The sequence below is a fragment of the Anas platyrhynchos genome, chromosome 4 (assembly GCF_047663525.1).
Source record: "Anas platyrhynchos isolate ZD024472 breed Pekin duck chromosome 4, IASCAAS_PekinDuck_T2T, whole genome shotgun sequence".
NCBI lineage: Eukaryota > Metazoa > Chordata > Aves > Anseriformes > Anatidae > Anas > Anas platyrhynchos.
The window spans coordinates 65,018,477-65,033,800 of record NC_092590.1 but is presented as its reverse complement, the minus strand read 5'-3'; the positions used below and the strand labels follow the sequence as shown (position 1 = coordinate 65,033,800).

The 15,324-nt window shown below is 40.4% G+C and overlaps 1 long non-coding RNA gene across 2 annotated transcripts in view; it reads left to right on the top strand.

Moving 5' to 3' along the window:
* The window catches only part of LOC106016290 (uncharacterized), a 33,126-nt gene extending 18,091 nt beyond the window's left edge, over positions 1 to 15,035 (top strand). For both annotated transcript variants that reach the window (XR_001188891.5, XR_001188890.5), the window contains 3 exons: positions 8,376 to 8,521; positions 12,156 to 12,222; positions 13,203 to 15,035. This is a non-coding gene — a long non-coding RNA (uncharacterized lncRNA). The remainder of the gene's footprint in view (positions 1 to 8,375; positions 8,522 to 12,155; positions 12,223 to 13,202) is intronic.
* Positions 15,036 to 15,324: the final 289 nt, after the last annotated feature.

Here is a 15,324-nt window from a genome sequence, read left to right as displayed (position 1 = left end):
TTATAAATTTCCTTTAGTCAGTAAAATATTGGCTTATTCTAGTAATGTTGAGAAAAACCCACCGGATCCAGCTAATAAACTTTATTTTCTTTCCACTGTGGAAAAAAAAAATCACAGGTGAAAAAATATTACAGAGTGAGGTATCACATTAAATATTTGTTGCCAGGTGAGGCGGATGGAGGTGGGAGAAAGTGGGTGAGGAAGGGAGGGCAGTACTTGTTCACCCCATGGATAAAACTTTCCCTTTACTGGTGGGAAGTTGCCACGGTTGGGAAAAGTAACAGAAAAAGGAGGGGAAGGGAATAGGAATATAAGTGATTATAGCAATGGTCTGCATTTCCCGTGGTACCTCAAGGGGTGATCCAGTGCACGGCGTAGTCATCAGTGAGATTTAAAACAAGTTGATGCTTTTTAAAATAGGCCTCAGTACTGAAATTGCTATAAAAGTTTATTGCTTTAATGCCATTTCTGAAGGCAGGGAAGACGCAGAAGAAGGTCATATTTCAGCAGCTAACAGCTGAGTTTTCATGCGAGTTTTGCTTGAGAAATTATACTGATGGGGTGTTTGGGAGGACGGCAGCACAAACGAGAGAGCACACACTAGGCAAAACAGGAATATTATTTAAAGGGCAGGACAGAAAGGGCTAGGCAGTGAAGAGAGGCAGCAGAGAAGACGCCGTGGCACGAATGTGAAGCGCCATGATGTGAGGAGCTGTGAACAGATTGAACTCCTTATCAAAGGGAAAGTTGAGCGATGGCTTGGAGTAGGGGTGCTTAATGCATAACAAAACTGCAGCTCGGCTCTTCAGCAAGAGTCTTGCTGGGGATTTTTCAATCTTGCTGAGAAAGGCATAACAAGATGGCTGCAAATTGAAGTTAGATAAAATGAATCCTGAAAGAAGATGCAGTTTCTTAGCAGGGAGAAAAGGAATAATTTATCAAGGAATGTGGTAAATTCAGCATCTCTTGATGTGTTTATGGCAAAAAGTAAAGCACATCTTTTAGAAGAATATTTAATCAAGCACTCAGAAGAAGTTATACAACTTGCTTGTGCAAGGGGTTATGCTGGGTGGTTATGATTATTTTTTCTTGGCTTTGGAGACGGTGAATATATGAAGTTCCCCATTTATTTTCTTCCATAGAAAGAGAATAAAAAACTCCGCATTGTCCCAGCATATTCATTGCTACTGCTGTTCTACATTAAGAAATGCCTATAACCAAATCTCATTACTTAGAATTTCTGACAGTTGCCTGCAGTGGTCAGAGTTTATTCCCTAACTGCAGCAATTTGCCTGGAAATATTCTGTTCTGGGGCTGGGTGGGAGTGAGAAGTATTTTCTCTCAGAAGTTGAAATCCTTCTCAGTGGTTGCTTTGTGCATCCTTTCCACACACTCTGTCTCTGCCTGACAGCCACTTTAGGGGGCAGAAAGGAGGTCCTGCCTTCTGGAGAGTTGTGGTGCACCACTGTGGCTCTTCATGCACCATGCATTGCTGTTCATGGCTGGTCCCCTCCTGTACGAGCTCCTGGGTGCACCCTGAATCTTCATCCCCAGACATGAGCATGGTACATGCCTGGAGCCACCTTGGAGCAGCCTTACCACATGCTAGGAGGGTTTCCATGCTCCCTGCTAGGGAAGTGCACTTCAGAAGTGCAGGTGGCCCATGCCCTGATCCCAGCTCCTCATGGGCACTGGTGGTCTCCTGCACCCCCTGGTGATGCACAGTCATGGATTGCAACCTCAGTAGGACACCCAAGGGGATATCTGCAGATTTGTGCTGTGGTTTGGCTGTTTTCTCCCACCATTGATAATACAAATGGTGCTGGTATCTTCTGCCCACCCTTTGCCAGTCATACACTGCCCTTGCAGGGCTGCAGGAGAATGAGGCCACCCCAATGGGGCACAACAGCTGTCTTCCACTTAGGGTGACTGAAGGTATGGGGCAAAGCACAATAAGTAAAATGCTACAGCTTTTTGACATAGGAAAGCAAATTAAAAAATCTGTTTTGTCTGCATTGGCCACAACTCTTTGAAGTGACAAGAAAGTTATAACCTTATTAGAGGTGTAGCAAGCACGTAATGGAATATAGAACTCCAGTTCTTCTATAAAATTACTTAAAATGCCAAAAAACGTATAGAAAGTAGATTAAGCTGTTAACTGCTGTAGGTTTTTGAAATAATTTCAATAGAATCCTATTGTTTTCATTCTCCTATACTGGAATTTTCCCTAAAGAAACAGGCATTTTATCACAATGTTTGCCTTACACTATAAAAAATTGCAGTTTTAATGTACCCAATTACTTTTGTTATTAAGAAAGTCAGAAAGCAACATGATTGAGATGTTAGAAATTCTGATTTTACTATTCAAACAATTTCATTTAGTTAGCAGAAAAATCTGGATCCAAATTTTACTGGCAGCCAGTACACTTGTAATTGGGTTAAAAATAAACAGGGAATTGGTTTGAGAAAAATAAGAACAGAATCATTTACTTGCGTCTCTGTACATTTTGTGCTGTAATACCTTCAGATTTGAAGGCTTATTTATTTGTTTATTTTAAGGAGCCTTTGAAAAAGCTCCTACATTAGGTAATACTTGTACTGTTCTAGTGTAGATAAAGTGGGAAATGGAGTTTAAAATTTCCTTACTGCAGTACTTCTTTGGAAAGCAAAAAGTCAGGCAGCACCAAAAACAAGATTTTGAATACTACCTTAACTTAGAGGTCCAATTGTTACAGATACACTCATATAAATACTTTCCACAATTCAATTGATTTCCTTGTTGAATATAGATCTTAATAAATCATGTACGTTGCTGTAGTCCATCAAGTGAGATACACGATGGGGCCAATTTAATGTTCTCATTGGAGCACTGGGTGGAATTTTGGCCCCACTGCAGTCAATGGGAGTTGTGCCACTGGCTTCAGCAGGTCCAGGTTTTTCACGTCAGTTTTGAATGTGCGTGACTGGTGTGCTTGATTTTCAACCTTAATGTTTGGTTTTGCACTTACATTGGAAAAGAACATTTTAAATACTATCAGGAAGGAAGCCAATGCGTGTTCTTAAACCTTTGGTATTATTTCCTTTGGAAGAGCTAGACAGAGAATAATATATATTTTTTTCTTTATCTGATGGCAATACACTGTGCTGAAATGAAAAGCATTTCAACCTGAATTCAATTTTATGTTTTCATATGTGTATTTGTGAGCATGTGCATACTACTGGTGTTATTTCTGATTGACTTAAAATACAGTTAAATGTGCCCATATTTGTGGGTATTATTATGTGTGACAGGCATGATAGGATACTTCTTTGTAAACATTTGCCCATTAGAAATTGAAGGCTGGAAAGAAAATCTCTCACTTCTTCAGTTCCTATTTGGTATCTGGAAATTCACAGCAGATTGCCCCAGTTCTCCTCTCATTTGCACCATTCTGACTTTGTTAGTTCAGATCACAGCAAAGCCTGATTATACAGCTATGAAAGCATGATCAGGACCAGCATTTTGGCAGCTAGTTCTGACTATGAAAACAAGAGCTCAGTGCAAAGTAGTAGTTTGTGGCTCTGATAAAAACTGTGGGATTTATTTTTATTTTTTATTTTTTTTTTGCTTCACTGGAATCAGGATGTCATCAAAATGAGCTGAGGTTCTTCCATAGTAAGCTCGGTATGCTTTCTTGTAACCAGTGATTGATGGGGTATCACAGAGAAACAGAAAATGAAAAAAGACATCTCTTGCCAGTTATAGAGCAATCTGATGTACTTAGTGTTTGCAACCTTTGCAAAAGTGGGTTTTGTTTGTGTGATTTTTCACTGCTACTGCAACTTCTGTGAGGGAAAAGTGGTGAAATCTGTGCCCAGCGTACCGTAGGCAAAGACCTGATCTGACAAAATAGAAGAGCAGATTTAATTTCCATTTTGTGTGAGAGACATTTAGCATCTTTGCTAAGCTGTAATATGGCACTGTGCTGAAATCCATAAATGCATAACTTTCCTAAACTGCAAATTTATTTATACTGAATTTGCTAGGTTTCCATAAAATTGCTGTAGAAGCTTTGTGGCACTGGAACTCTACATAAATGCAATTTGCAGGTTTGTCACTTTTTCAGCTATATTTTCCATCCTTCTCATCTTTGTGTTATGGAGAGATACTGACTTTATGGAATCACTGCAGAAAGTTATAAATGATGTATGAAATGAGAAATCCCTGCTCAGAGCACAGAGCTTAATCTATGCTATTTGCTGTGAAAGTCAGCTCAACTGCAAGCAGAAAAGCTCACCCAATCCAGAAGCTACAGACTAAGGAAACCAAAGCCTACTCTAAGTATTTTTTCTCCACTTTGTACCTGGGATAAGCCAGGGCATGGTTTTGTAGGGGAGGGTAGGCATGCGAAGCTCGGTGCCCAGCAGAGGTGCGTGGGGGGTTGAGTGAGAAACTTCTGCGCCTGCACTTCAGTGAGAAGGAGGGGGGAGATACTTCACTGCTGCAGTGAGCTTAATTCCTCCCACACATGGCCATCCTACTCAAGCCAGGTACTTTTGCAGTTGCCTGCAGTGGGAGTGGGGCTATGCTTTGTGGTGTAAATCCATTCCTGCAGCTTTCTGTGGCAGAGCTTTACCCAGGTGGGGGAAAACCTGATCTTGGCTGAAAGTCACTGCATGGCCACTGCTGAAACTACTATATATACTTGTTTGTGTGCATATATATATACACACACTATACTTTAGTGTAAAAGCCACCAGGATCCAGCCCCTTGGGAAAGTAGGTGCTAGAAGATCAAAAAATGTAAATTTGAAAAGATTCAATGATCTCCCCCTCCTCAGATAGATTTTGTTTTTTTTTCAAGCTATATTTTTGGTCTGTGTCAGGGAGGTTTCTGCTAGTGAGTTGTCTTTCCACAGGAGAAGCTTCCCATTGCTCCTGCTGGGCTGCCGGTGACTGCAGAGCCCTCCTTGCAGGTACTGTGCAGCACGGTGCAGCCCCAGCTCCTGCAGAATGAAGTGTTTAAATGTGTGCAGAGGGTCAGCTCAGAAGGACCAGAATTTATTTACAGGATGGTTGGCCTGCAGTCTAACACACAGAGCTACTGCTTGTATCCTCCGTAAAATAGATGACTTGGCACTTGGTGAGTGCTACGGGTATTGCTAAAGAGGTGTTTCTTGGCTCATCCATCTCTTGCAAGGTGCAGAGTAGCTGTGGCAGCTATATAAAGAGTTTGGGGAAAAATAGAGACACATGAGTAATGGAGTAGTAAAACCCAGTTCAGCTCCTTGGCACTTGCAAACTCACAGCCAAGTCCTGCAGCCTTAACTTAGGGAAAAAAAACATCTGGAGAAATCAAAGGGAGCTTTATCTTGGAGAGACTCTCAACTGGTCTGCCTGCTTTTGCCAGGGGTAGGTGTTGAGCAGTGAAGTTCCCTGTTCTTAGTTACATGGGTTGTGACTCAGAGCAAGTATCTCCTCTTAGCATTATAACTTGTACAAAATTAATCAGAAGCTTAAACAATTGTAACAGCTAGAAAAATCTGCCATATTATTAGGAACAGCTTCTAAAATGCTGAAAAATAATATAATCAACCACTAAAGAACATCTTGGGGAACTGAAGGGGTTTATAAATAATCATTAGAATAAACTGCTCCCTGCCGTGAGGCACATCTCTTATTATGTCTGTTGTGTCCCTTCCAGCTTTCTCAGTGCATCATCAAGCATGGATTAAGGTCAAATAAATTTAGGATGAATGAACACAACAATCTTGACTAAGTTTCCAGAAATGTGAAGGACATGATCCTGTGAGGAAGCAAGCGCAATGCTTTTAATTTCAGTAAAATACTCAGATTTCAGCACTGCTTCAGTAGGCAGTATCTCAGAATAAAAGTATTGACAACATCAATCTGTCAATAAATACACACATATTAAATTTAGGATAATTTGTATACTTATGCAAATATAATGAGGATTAATCACTGTAGAAGCCAATATGCTTCCTTCCTATTTTTAATGTACTTTACCCTTTATAAAACATTCACGTTTAAAATTGTATCAGTTGCACCAGGACTGAGGACACACCAGATTCAAGCAAGCATCGTGGTTCATGATCTTATTCTTGACTTTTTTCCTAAAACAAGTTAGACTCCTAGACCAACCTTGTTTGTTTGTTTCCAGTATGATGTGGTTCATGCATCGTTTACAGCAGTGACGCTAGTGCCTCCTCTAGCTTTTAGCTTAAACAGTTCTTCCCTCTTTATGCTTAGACATGTTTCTCCAAAGCAGCCAATCTCCAGTCACTGTTTTGTAAAGGCCAGGCTTTTTATTCTCTTACAGTAGAGGAGGCTCTCTCTTCCCCAGGTGGGGTGTGGTGGAGGCAGAGGAGAAGACCAACAGGCACCAGAGCTCCAACAGCACAAGAGCTGAAGGAGGGAGAGCAGAGGGTTGGAACTGTTTCCGTCATAGTCCCATCTCTCTGCGTTGAAACAGGATAAAAGAACCCGATAGACACGTGGAGGGGAGAAGGGTGGCCTAACGTGAAGAATGAAACCTGATCAGAAGACATAAAAGAGTTTTGTGCAAAAGGTGCTGGTGGGAGCCTCTGCAAAGCTAGGCAGTGAGAAAATGAAGTGTTAGCGAGGGAAAGAGAAGTGAATGTAAGCAGAGCAAGGTGCCAGCTGCAAGCAGGAAAAAAAAAAATAAAAAATCATTGCAGTAACTGCAGTAAGGAAGAATGCAATTTCCCCAAAGAACAAGCCTTCAAACAGTTCCCTGGGCTTCCTTAGCATGGGCAGAGGGGCACTTCTGATGGCGGCACACTCTCTTGCTGGGATGAAATCAGAGGTTCCCCCAAGGAAGCTGGTTATTACTTGCAGCCTGTCTCTGTTCTACAGTGGTGTGCTGAATGCATTCTCCATTCTATGCTGTTTTTCAGACTTCTGCGCTTTATCTACCAGGCTTTTGTTGACCTCCTACATGTTTGCCTTATGCTCTGGTTTCTCAGCAAATCTTATTTCTTGATGTAGCTGTTTTTTTTTTTGGATTTGGTTTATATTTGAGAATAGAGTCTCTATGTTTTTATAGCCCAACACACCAATCTTATGTTTTATAATGGGTACCGCATTGAACAGTTGTTAGCTGTAGATGTTCTTGTCAGTTTGGCAAGTTGCAATAATTTTTTCTTCATTTTCCTTCTAGTAGCCAGAGTGATTAAAGTGTGCAGGTAAAATCTATCCCATGCTATGGGTAAAGACCAATAATGTTTCCAGCGTTTGTTTGGATTTTTTTATTTTATTTTTTTTTAACATTAGACAATTCTGATTTATCATTTCAAGCACAGGAAGGGAACTGATTTCAACAAAAGCAGAAAAGGATTTATAGCATGTTCTTCATATAAATAAAGCCACACTGCTTTGCCACATAATATAAGATGTGGCATGTTGCATTGTTCTGTTCCTTTCATAATCTATGATGCCATATGGGCCTAAAAAAATACGACTATTATATGGATTTCTGCAGGGTAATTGGCATTGACACACATATATTGATCGAATAAATGAAATAACATGCACAGTTCTGACAATCTTTGCAGATTTGTAAGATTATAGCAGAGATGATTCTATGTCAGCAAAAAAACTCTATAGGAATTTCTAATGAAGCCAAAGCCAGTTCATTAATATACATATGTTTGAAATTGCAGCCCTAACAATTGAGTTCTCTGCTCTGAACACTATAATACATATTGTCATGAGCTATATGCCCTCAGATCATTTCTGTGAATTACAAGAAAATTATGGACTGGAGAACATTTTATTATTGTGCTTTTTATCCAGAAATACAGCCTTTTAGTGATGAAAATTGAAAACACTGAAAATTAAAATGTAAATGCATTTATCAAAAGAAGAGGAAAAAATGGAACCCTGAACTTTAACTGCTTTTACATTTTACTTCTTCAAAAATGATTTTGATATTTACATCTCAAAAGCACAAGTAGTCAGACTGCAATATCCATTGGGATCCTTACTAATAAGTTACTGGTTGTTTCTTGCTGAGGGTCTGAAGATTTGTTTTAGTAAAACAGCATTGAAAACTCTTTGTATGTGTTTGTGTGTGTGTTTGTATGTATTCTGAGGGACAAAGAAAATAATTATATGTTATTTTATGCTTTTTTTCTCCTTTCTGTTAAATGTACTCTCTGTGTTTTTTACTGGTTGGTACCATACTAGATAGGATGCAGGTTCCTCCTGTCTCTGTAGAGTGGAAAGAAAAGACAGAGAAACAGTGATACACTCTAGAAGCTTCTTTACAATGAAATTTAGCAGTTAATAAACTGAGTAAAATGCATAATTTAAGTTTCACTGCTGCTGGTCTTTTTTTCCCCCTTGGCTTCAGAAAAAAATATATTGCTTTTTTGTTGGCATCCTGCCTTGACTGATGAGATGTTAGCAGCCCCTAAGAAGGAGAAAATCCATATGCCGAAGACGACCATGGGCTCAATTTCCTACAGAGGAAGAATGTTGGATGAAGCATAGAAACAGGTAGGCAGTGCAGCAAACTGAGACAACATGCGCCTCTGGTGCTGCTGAGTAATATAAGGAAATAAGAGGTTGATTGTATTATCTGAATGGAGACCATGCTTATTTGTGCAGTTGTTACTGTATACACAGTCAGAATAGTTGACTCCCTGTAGCTAAAATCCATCCAAATCCTCTACAAGCGAGACAGGTAGAGAATAGATAAATCCTTTGTATAGTATTTCCACTGCTCTTGTAATCCTTTTCTCTTTCTTTTCCTTAACATTGGAAACATATTTTGTCTGGTGTGCATTTTCTAACTCCATGCTGGGTAACAGTGCCAAACCCCCTAGATTTAAGGTCCCGGTAGACTGGAAGCTGGCAAATGTTGTGCCGATTTTCAAGAAGGGTCAGAAAGAAGACCCTAGCAATTACAGGCCTGTCAGTCTCACGTCAGTGCCTGGTAAAATCATGGAGAAGATGGTTCTCGAACGTATTGAGGCGCACCTGGGGGACAAAGCAGTCATTGGTCCCAGCCAGCATGGGTTTGTGAAGGGTAGGTCCTGCCTAACTAACCTGATTTCCTTTTATGATAAGATCACCCGTATGGTGGACCAAGGGAAACCAGCTGATGTGATTTTTTTGGACTTCAGCAAGGCTTTTGACATGGTTTCCCATAGGATCCTACTGGACAAAATGTCCAGCATACAGCTAAATAAAAACATCATACGATGGGTGAGCAATTGGCTAACGGGCAGGGCCCAAAGGGTTATGGTGAATGGGGCTGCGTCAGGCTGGCGGGCGGTCACTAGTGGGGTCCCTCAAGGCTCCATTTTAGGGCCGGTACTTTTCAATATTTTTATAAACGATCTGGATGTAGGAATAGAAGGCATTTTGAGCAAGTTTGCTGATGACACCAAACTTGGAGGAGTTGTGGACTCGAATGAGGGTGGAAAGGCCTTGCAGAGGGATCTGGATAGGTTGGAGAGCTGGGCGATCGCCAACCGCATGAAGTTCAATAAGAGCAAGTGCCGGGTCCTGCACCTGGGACGGGGAAACCCTGGCTGCACGTACAGACTGGGCGATGAGACGCTGGAGAGCAGCCTAGAAGAGAGGGATCTGGGGGTCGTGGTAGACAACAAGTTGAATATGAGCTGGCAGTGTGCCCTGGCAGCCAGGAGGGCCAACCGTGTCCTGGGGTGCATCAAGCACGGCATCGCTAGTAGGTCAAGGGAGGTGATTGTCCCGCTCTACTCTGCGCTGGTGCGGCCTCACCTCGAGTACTGTGTGCAGTTCTGGGCACCACAGTATAAAAAGGACATGAAACTGTTGGAGAGTGTCCAGAGGAGGGCTACGAAGATGGTGAAAGGCCTGGAGGGGAAGACGTATGAGGAACGGCTGAGGGCACTGGGCCTGTTCAGCCTGGAGAAGAGGAGGCTGAGGGGAGACCTCATCGCAGTCTACAACTTCCTCGTAAGGGGGTGTCGAGAGGCAGGAGACCTTTTCTCCATTAACACCAGCGGCAGGACCCGTGGGAATGGAGTTAAGCTGAGGCAGGGGAAGTTTAGGCTGGACATCAGGAAGGGGTTCTTCACAGAGAGAGTAGTTGCACACTGGAACAGGCTCCCCAGGGAAGTGGTCACTGCACCGAGCCTGACTGAATTTAAGAAGAGATTGGACTGTGCACTTAGTCACATGGTCTGAACTTGGGTAGACCTGTGCGGTGTCAAGAGTTGGACTTGATGATCCTTAAGGGTCCCTTCCAACTCAGGATATTCTATGATTCTATGATTCTATGATTCTAAGTGACAAGCCCCTCCTCTCAGGCTGACAGGACCACAGGGTGCTGAAGCTCCTGCCCCTGTCTAAACACAGAAGAGCAGCCAGGCACTGTTCTCCCATCCCTTCCCTTCCTTGGCCTGCACACATCCATAGTGGCTTTTGCATAGGAGGATGCCACTGTGGCCAGATACCACAAGCCTCCAAGATGTGCTGTCCTCCTTCTCCCAGCCCTACACCTTCTGTCCCAGAAGGGCAGAAGAAGTACGTCCCCCATTTACAACCTTTTAGTGACACCTCCATGTGTTGAGATGGAAAATCCTCAAGTGGCCTGATTTTATATGGATGAAGACATTTTGATCAGTCCCTTGTAACAGCTGCAGTGAAGAAGGATGAGCATCAGTTGTGGCTGACCCTCCCTGTGTACCGTGGTGAGAGAAGGGAGGTAGCCTCAAATGGGCAACAGTGCTGCACCAAGTGAATTCATTTATGTTTTTGTAGTTTTCTCCTCAGAGTGTCCTTAATTAAGCTTTTAACACAGGCCCATTAATTTCAGATGCTTCTGTCTTTTCGGTGCTTAGCTTAGAAGAATTCAAATTGAGCATCCAAAATAGAGCTTTGGCACGACCATCTCTGTCTGTTTCAGCCTCACCTGTTGTAGCTGGAAAATAATTTTTGCCTGTCCATAATATTGTTAAATAACTTTCATTCTAAGGTGATAAGCATTTAGAAACTCACAAAGTATTATAAATAGCAAAATTGCTATCACAGAGAAATTACCACCGAGCAAAAGTTATTGCCATTTAGGATCTCAGATACTGAAATGGTTGAGAATCTTCTGGGTCCATGTTTCAAAGAAAATAGCTTGTCAAGTAAAGAGATCTTTAAATTAATATCTATTTATGCTAAAAATGTTCATAGCATTTGTTTTTCAGAATAAAAGAAAATCTGGTTTCATTATCTTTCCTTAAAATAAGCTACTCAAACTTGTTATTTTTCTTTCTTCCCTTTTTCCTTTTTTTTTTTTTTTTTTTTTTTTATTATCAAAAAAGCTATTATTGTTAGTTCTATTTCTGTATCTGATATTTCTCTTTACTTTGAAAGGAAAATGACTTCAATGTTTCAGATGCTTCAGACACTGGAATATCTTGGGCTATCAAAACAGAACACAGCAGTCATGATCAGAAATATTTTGCTTTAGCATGTAAGCAATTATTTCTATAAAATCATTGATATTCTTCGGATATAACAGGCATGTTTGGCAAATTTATTTACATCTTTCCAATGTTTTATGCATTTTTTGTTCCAGTTTCATCTTTGTTATTTCTGTTCCTGTCTATCTTGAATTTATGATTAATGTTTCTTTAGGCAACAAAACAATACTTTCCAGATCAAGAGTTATGCAAAGTCATAGCTTTTTTTTTTTTTTTTTTTAGAAATAAAATGAGTCAATAAAATATTTGTATTCATATCAAGTCTTCTCTCCATGCAAGACATCTTGTAGTCAAAAGTTAGACAGACTAAAATAGCAACTGCCCAAACAGGAAAGAAACATGGTACAAGCAGTAGGTGGTTTTGGAAAATTCCAGCCACTACTTGGGTCTGGATACAATTGATAAAGAGGACAAAAGAACTAATGGTATAGATTTAATGGATCAAGTTTCTCTTCTGCAGTTCATCTCTTCATTAATGGACCATGAAAAGTGAAGACAAGAGAATTGGACCAAAGAGCTGCCAGAGACTAAACCAAGCATTAACTCTTGAAAGATTGTATCCTTGATGCTTTAAATTAAAACTTTATTGCCATTGTAAAATGTCTGTGACTTACCCGGGGAAAATAAAATATATGATTTTCAGAGAGTGGTCATTACTTTTTCAGCTAAAGAAGAAGTGTCCTTTCCTCTTAAGAATGGTGTGAAACAGAGTCCTCAACTGGCCTTCCTCAGGTGAGGTTCCTGGTCAAAGACCTTTTCCACCCATATCTGTTTCATTAGTTCTTTTTCAAGGAATGGAGCAAATTTTGTGTCACATCCTCAGTTTCTAATTTAACAGTAAAAAAAAGTAGAGCCATATTTCAGAGGAATAAATCATCATTTTTCAACCATTTTTCAATCATTTTTGTCTGGGACAAAGACTGCGCTCTTTCTCCTGGGTATAACATAGGGATGACATAGGAGAAAAATGCCATACCTCAGTTGGCCTGCATACCCCTGTTCCACCCCTGAAAGGCAAAGATTTTGATACCCAAATACTGGCATGAGCTACAGAGGTTTTGGTCACTGGTTTTTGAGCTGCAGTGATTGAAGAGTGGCTCAGCAAATGGGGAAGACAGAAGCGGGTATCTGTGGAGGGAATCAATTGCCTGTTCAAGAGCCACATATTCCTTATGTAAAACAGGTGGTGATCTTTAAATGAAGATGCAGGATTTTGAAGCTCCATATTGTGACCTAGGACTATTCAGGCCCGGTTTCAAAGTACTGGTATAAGAGGTATACTGGTATCTGAGTAATTTCTGGGCACAGTGGCACAGCTTAGTTCCAAAGAACAACTTCAAGCTGGATAGAATTGCCTTCATGGTCACTAAACTGCAAGACCTCCTGTTTCTGAACAGCAGAAATGCTCAGCAGAGAAATATTCTGTAATATCCAAGCAGCTTGAGAAACAACCACTTCTCTGTCAATAGCAGGGAATGTAGCATTTGTAACTCTTCTTCTTGAGAATTAACGGGGCTGCTTTCCAGGGACACTGTTTGAGGATATTATAATTAAAGAAAAAAAAAAAGTGACTAAAATAGACAAAATTGAAGTACATATACTAAAAACCGTAATTTTGAAATTAGTTTTTTTAGTTTACTTTCTAAGTTTATTTTGAAGTTGTTTTTATTTCTCCACAACTGCCTGCCATTATATGTTATGCTCTTTTACAGTGAAAGCTGGATTACTTGTGAAGAATCTTAGGGACTACATCCAGCCTCCTGCCCTTCTGGAGGTACTCAAACCCACACCTCACCTCTCCCTGAGATGAGAGGCCCAGCTACTAGGATGCTGGCTACAGGAGATGGAGTGGAGTGTGAGGGGGCAGACAGCATATGTCTCTCCGACTGAAGCTGTTCCACCATGCGGAAAACCTTCAAAATTCAAGATCAAAGATGGACCAAGAGGGGATACCACTGCATCATCCAGCAGTTTGTAGTCACCTGACAGAAGGAAATCTGCGTACCCTTCCTGCTCCAACATGTAGCTACAAGCTTCTATGTGCATAAAGCACTAAATAAAATAGTAATAATAAAAATATCTGACCCTATGTTCTTTCTTTCCCCTTTTTGTTTAATTGGATTGTCTGTCAGTGCTCCATGTAGGAGGATCCCTTATCAGAAGTATGAAGCTTTTCTGACTGAATGGAAAGATGAAAACATGCTCAGTAAGCTGCTGTATTTGTCTCATGAGCTAAGCTACAAGTTGACCTGATGATCCCACAAAACAAAGAGCTGCTTATAAAATGTCTTAATTGCAGAGAGAGTATTAAATCAAAACCAGTTGTTGGTGGTGATAGCTTCCATGGATCTCTGCTACAGTCCACAGAGAAAGTATAGGCACCCTGAGAGATTACGTGGTAGTCTACACACAGCACAGACCTCAGAAAAAAAATCAGAAGGATGATAATTGTCCTTTCTTCCACCTCTGTCTTCTCCTGTTCTGCACAAGCATCCTTGCTTATATATCTGAGAAATACAGGTCTCAGTGCCTTCATGATTCTTTGTAAATATTTTATTTAGGCTCTGCTCCGTTTCCTAAATTTGAGCCTTCTGTACTTTACTGATATGCATTTACAGCTGGACAATTCCCAATACTGAGAAGCAGTACACAGAGTTTTCCATGAGGTTACAAAACAAACCTGAAACTTAACAAGCCATTGTTTATCTCATTATATGCATCTTCAGAGAGCCAAGAGCAACCTACGCGGTGCCACTGTTCTGTAGATTAATTCACGGCTGATGAAAACAGATTGTTCTTAAAAGCAAAAGCTTTATTGTTTGAATGTCCGTACTGAGTCTGGCTGCCCTGTGTCACCCACTGGCTGTAGGAGTCACAAGGCCTTTGAGGATGTGGTTGCCAACGTAGCCTCAGTGAGCACATCACCCATTATGCTTTGCTAACAGATTTACTTAAAGGAGTATTCACTCATTGACTGGCACTTTTTTATTTTTTATTTTATTTTTTGTCAGATAAATGAATGTCATGGCTGCCAAGGGCAGATGAAGGTTTGAAATATTACAAGCAGACGCCTCTTGCTAAGATAATATACACCCAATTTTTTGCAAACATATCTCTGAGGAGGAAATAGGCTAGAGATTATCATGAGAATTTTTTGTAGCTGTAAAATTTTGTTAAAATGCAAGAAAAAAACAAACAATAACAACAACAAAAAACAAACAGCAAACCTATCAAACAACTGAGTGCTAAAACTTCAGTCTTAGGACAATTCTGTTTACAATTGCCACATCATTCAATTTTAAGTGATTTGCATACCAAATGCAAAAAAATGATTAACTGGAAACTTCCCCCCTCCACCCCCTCTGAGACATATGGTGAGACAGCAACAGAAATGATGGATGTAGTGGATGATTGCTTGCTGAACCAGTGTGTGAGAGACTATGCTAGGAATAATTCATGTCAAGATATGGTCTTAACTAAAAGACATATTAAAAACAACATCTTGACAGGTTTAATATCTTACATGATACACATAATCTGTGACTTCTAAGGCATGTGATTATCTCAAAACATGATATTTCAGTAGAACTTCAATTTTATGAAAAGATCTCAAGAGATGCTTGATCTAATGTTAAATCAACCTTTCTCAAAATAAAGGAAACTTGAAATCATTCTGAAGTATGGTATGGCCTTGTCTTTATCTAATACTGCTTCAAATCAACAGTGATTCCCTGGGGAAAGTGGAACAACGATATTATAAAACAGGTGAAAGTGAACCAATAAACAGGATAATAAGACATTTTGGATGAAAATGCATTTCATATAAACAAAGCA